The following is a 5,330-nucleotide window of genomic DNA, read 5'->3' as shown; positions in this document are numbered from 1 at the left end:
TTACGTCTGGCTTATTACAACTTGGTATTAGTTTTATCTTAGTTTTAACTGGTAACAAATCGCATGTATTGTGTTACTTTTTTTTTAACTTCTTTGAGTATTTTAAAAAATCAAGTTACTTTGTTTTAAGTATTTTCTATTTTAAGTATTGCACTTCACTACACAGTCACATAAAATAGTCATTATAAACACTGTGGCAAAAGAAAGGTGTTAATTCAGTGGCTGCAGCAGAGAAGAAGCTTCTGTGTTGCTTCTACGTTGTGCGCCCCACTGCACATGCCCATTAGTGTTTCCCCTGCTGGCTCCGCCACACATTCCCACTTGACCCATAGACTTTACATTGATGATTTCATGAAAATAAAATAGCTTTTCTAGGCTCTGGGAAAGTTTGATGGATTAAAAACTCATAACACAAACATAATGATTGGCGTTTGCTGTCAGAGGTGTCCAGTTTTACAGGTATTTTTTTGTGGCAATACCGTGAGCAACAATTAGAACAAATTGGCAGCAAGACTAAGTGGTTGAGTCGTAGCCAGCTCTCTTAATTCATCCAGGATGTTGAAAACTATGTAGGCGCCGCATTAATACATCTCCATGTTGTCTGGTGATGGTTTATTCTGATATTAGTTCTATAACAGGTGGCAGGTAATTTTATTTACGTGTCCTAATATTTCTTGTTGCACCTTCTGTGGTGTCCATAGATCTTCTTCTTTATTGTTTTGTCTCTTTTCTGGTTGATTCTAGTAAGGCTACACTGAGGAAGGTGGTTATATATTTATAATTGACAATCATATGTACCCACAGGCTGCAAAGTGGTATAAACTACAGAAAATGTATTCATTGTTGGTTTGGACATGGTTGTGTTGTTTTTGTATGTTCACATGGAAATGCAATTTATTTTGTTGCCTAAAGGTGTTCTTTATTTTAATAGTTCTATCATATAACATTATTATCATTACACCATCCACTCCCCCCTTTTTGATTAAAATGTAACGCAGTAACAATAGCTCAGAGTAATTTTAACTGACCTACTTTTTACTTTTGTCTTTCACTGTTAGTACATTTTTGTGAAAGCAGTTTTACTGTATTTACTTTTACTTTTGTTTGAGTAACATATTCTAGTATTGTTTCTATCATTGAATAACACCAGGATCTGGGAACTTGGCAATGTTTGTACAATGGAGTCCATAGGGATAGAAATATGAGTCAGTCAGGGTGTAAACAAGCCTACAGTTCCCCTAACCATATTTACTATAGCACACACTTTTCCTGTGCAATGAAGGATTATTACCAGCATTACAGGTGCCCTCACTTTCAGATTAACTTTCAAATAAAGTGGTTTATATAATCTGACTGCTTGTGTTTCTTGGCCCAGATCTCAGTAATTAACCCAGTAAGCTGAACTGATCAATTTTTGCAAAAACCACAAAGGTAAGATTCAGGTTGTAACAAACCAGACTTCTTTAACCATTAAAACTACAACATGTTGAACCCCAACCTTTGCCATAACCTTAATCATAACCTTAATCTAAACCGAAAGTCTTAGCCCTCTAACAGCACTTTGAAGGACTGAAATGAGGGCAGGACAAAATGTCCTTACCTTTAAAAAAATATCTAAAACAGTCTCAACGTCAGTCCTCACAAAGACAGAAGCACAACACAAATATAGGAGTACGTTTTTCAGATTCCTTCACAGCTTCAGATAGAGACTAGTGTATTCATAGATGAAGGGAGTTGTCTTGTATTGATAATGGATGAGACAGAAGGACAGAGAAACATGCAGCAGCAGGAAACACTAGTCACCAGGGAGCCACGGCTCCAACTTTCAAGTCCAAAACACACTGCCCCTGCAGCTCAGGGCTGCATCATGTGACACGTGTCATATGCACAAAAAGGAGGCAGCACGGTATCGAATCTACCAGGCATATTACCCATCTAATATCAAGCAAATAAAGTAAATTAATTGATTCAGGAATTTTCTTTTTTTTTTTACTTGATTCCTCACCTGAGGAGCCAACGTCTGCTCACCAGGAAAGGTGTTTTTAAAAAATGTATCTTTATAATACTGAAGCTGTTGGTTGTAAATATCTTTGTATTTGAGTTTCTCCTTGTCTTCTGTAACAGCTACAACACCACAGAAAAAGGCTGCTATCAGCTGACAAGAGAAATAATGGAGGAAGCCTGGATATGCCTGGCAGAGGTTTGAAGAATCTGAAAAAAGAAGGATTTCTTTTCTGATGTGTCGAAGCTTCGGCACCTCAAAACTACAGCTGTGTGTGTGTATGTGTGAATAGAGTACAGTACAGACAGCCGTCTTGACACACATCCTACAGTGCCAGTATGTTTTGGGCTCAACACAACAGCACTCCTGAATGGAAAGTTAAACACACTTCAACACAGGGAAAAGACATTGACATAAAAACACAATGGCAGAAAAAACAGATTAAGAGTGAATGAATGAATGAATGAAGGGAGATTCAGTCTTTACAAATTGCACTATATTGGTAGTGCCATCCTTTTCATCTCAAAAGCTGATTTCAGTCAAGTTCATAAACTGCTAAATATTAGAGGGTAAATAAAAGACTCATTGACTCAAAGGTCAATAAATCTGTAATAGTAAATTGGATCCAAAGTGGATTCAGCCATGTGAACCCAACACTACTGGCTTTACACAAACATGAAACACTTTCCATCTTCAGCTATAATTACATTAATACAGATGTATGCCTGCAGATTTATTTTGTGTTAACTTGAGATTTTTCATGAAATTTAACAGTAGGGTCCAACTTAATATCATCACTACTTTCATCACACATGCACACTTTCTACACAGAGGATCTAAATCTTTTCAGAAAGCCCACAAATGACCCAACAAACCTGCCAAAACCTGAATCCGTGGTCTTGAAACTGAAGAAGACAATGAGAGAATGACAGAGATGCATAAGGATGGGTTGGTCATTCTACTGAAAATAACCTACACTGCTGATCATTCGGCATTGTGTTAAATATAAATATAAAGATGCATGTGCAGGAAACATTTGTGGCTGGATGGGAGAAGGGGATATAACAAATTGAGGCAATATTCAAGTTTAACAGCAGTTGTTAAAGGCATTTTAAATCGGTGTTGATGTGTGAATTGTTAAAAGCAGTGAAATCATAAGGTCCACAGCATCCAGGGAAAAAAAACATTAAAGACAGTTAAACTGTGATTATTATGAGTTAGAATTGTCTTTGTATATGTGAACACAAATGCTGCTAATTTCACCTGCTTCATATTCAACAGTGTAAACTTGTCTTGACACCACTTAAGAAATCTGCCTTAGCTCAAGATAATATGGTTCACTTTAATTATGACCAGAAAAACTTCTAGGACATTATTTCTTGTTATTGTTATTTGACTCACATTCAAAGATTCAAGGAAAAGAAAATTCTTCGCTTTTCTTCTCATAATTCTTTTCTTTGTAGTTGAAATTTTACAATTGTTCACCTGGCCTCAAACAATCAAAGGATATAAGACTCAATAAGTCATACAAATGAGAGTGTTGGTTAAAGGTTATCAACTGTGTCCTCAGATTTAGCTGTTAGGGCTCTGTTTTTGTGATGCAATGCCACCTTACAACAAACTGGAGTAACAACCACATTTCATGAATACAGAAGGAAACTTTTTCATAATTTTGTCACCAGAAAACCATTGCATTTTGTTCTTTAGATCAGGAATTCCCATGTAGGGTCTGTTGTACCCCAGGAAGCACTTCAGCATTTACCAGGGGGTACATAGTAGGCAGATTGTAAAGTCATTCAGCCTCAGAAAAAAATATTTAACAATGAGAACACAATTGCTGCAATTGAGCATGTGTGGCAACTAGTAAACAAGTAAGCAGAGAGGTCATATCAGTTAGCTAAAAGTAATAAGTTCAATCAGTTCAAACAAGCACATTTGTAACATGATGGGGGGTGTTCATGATGAGGTTCATCTCAACAGGGCTGTGGGGGTACATCATAGGTTGGGAACCACTGTTCTGGATTCAGCCCTGTCTCCTAGAAATTATATTTATATACAACTAATTTGCAACAGCAAATATTACATTTATAAATTAACTTCCCTAGCAAGTCACAAAAATGTTGATAGCCTACTAAACATATCAGTAAAATGTTCACTGACAAAGTTTTTCATTTGTTTTCTGCCAAAATAGGCAATCTTGAAATACTATCCACTTGTAGTGACTACAGCATTATTCAAAAGTTAGCAGTGACTTGAGACATGAGTGAATATTAACATTTAACCAAAATCACAGTCTTTCCCCAATCTTAACCAAAGGGCTTCTGTTGCAGGAGTCTGGATTTGAACCCTGGACTGTGGTGTGACAGTCCTGCACTTAGTATGCCCACTAAACACCCCATCCACATCCATGTGACTCCACAGTATGTTTAAAAAAATATTGTCAATATAACGTAATTATGAAAACAGTTAAGTAATATACAAAAGTAATTTCTAGGAGACAGTGTTTGATCATATGATTTGCCAAACAAACTGCAGTCTATAAGCACAGAGGATGCCTCACTCAGTTGGTTCCATGTTTTCCTTACAAGGAGAACTATCACGGCTGATCCTCTTGCCATTAGTGATGGGGTACCACAGGGGTCTATTCTCGGTCCACTACTATTTACATTATACATTACATCATTCTTCCTAATCAGTACATTAAAGTCAGTGCTTTCTAAACCAAAGTTGCTAGATAAAGTTAATTAGAGCACAGTTCTGTGAGATACAGCACTTCAGCAATTTTTTAATTTCACAATTTCACAATGGAGGAAGAGCAACAGGCATAGAAATAAACAAACATATAAATAGTACAGCAGGTGCACCTGAAAAATGTAACACTGCTGGCAGAAATGCAGAGAACGTCACAAAAATAGAGCCCATTTAGTCCTTCTTAACAAACAAGGACAGACATGATTACTGTTTACATGCTTTTACTGCCTGATAACAGTCAAATTATTTCAAATATAAACATTTAATTCCACCTTGAATATCTTTGATATTGAATATCTTTGATATCAAGGTGTATGAAAGTAGTTGCTTGACAGAAAAATCATAACAATGCAGTTGACATTGCACAAACAAAGAAGGAATATGCATGCAAGAGCTTATGAATTATACATTGACTGTGTTTTCAGAATGCATTTTATAAATATTGACCTTTATATGGGTGAATTTGAAATATTTTAATAGAAATCATCAGTCGTCATTATTTCTGTTATATGGAATAAATGAAATCTTTCACACTTCTATAGACAAAGCATGTGATGTGCCACCTAAAGCAGCTAGA

At 36.2% G+C, this 5,330-nt stretch overlaps 1 protein-coding gene across 1 annotated transcript in view; it reads right to left on the bottom strand.

Annotated features, from left to right (window-relative positions):
* Positions 1 to 5,330, bottom strand: part of cacna1bb (calcium channel, voltage-dependent, N type, alpha 1B subunit, b) — a 161,422-nt gene that overhangs the window by 60,060 nt on the left and 96,032 nt on the right. The gene's annotated exons all lie outside the window — the stretch shown is intronic.

This window comes from Morone saxatilis, unplaced genomic scaffold (genome assembly GCF_004916995.1).
Source record: "Morone saxatilis isolate NCDOM2014 unplaced genomic scaffold, NCSU_SB_2.0 Contig21, whole genome shotgun sequence".
Classification (NCBI taxonomy): domain Eukaryota; kingdom Metazoa; phylum Chordata; class Actinopteri; family Moronidae; genus Morone; species Morone saxatilis.
The sequence above is the reverse complement of the archived record's forward strand: the minus strand, read 5'-3'. Positions and strand labels throughout refer to the sequence as shown.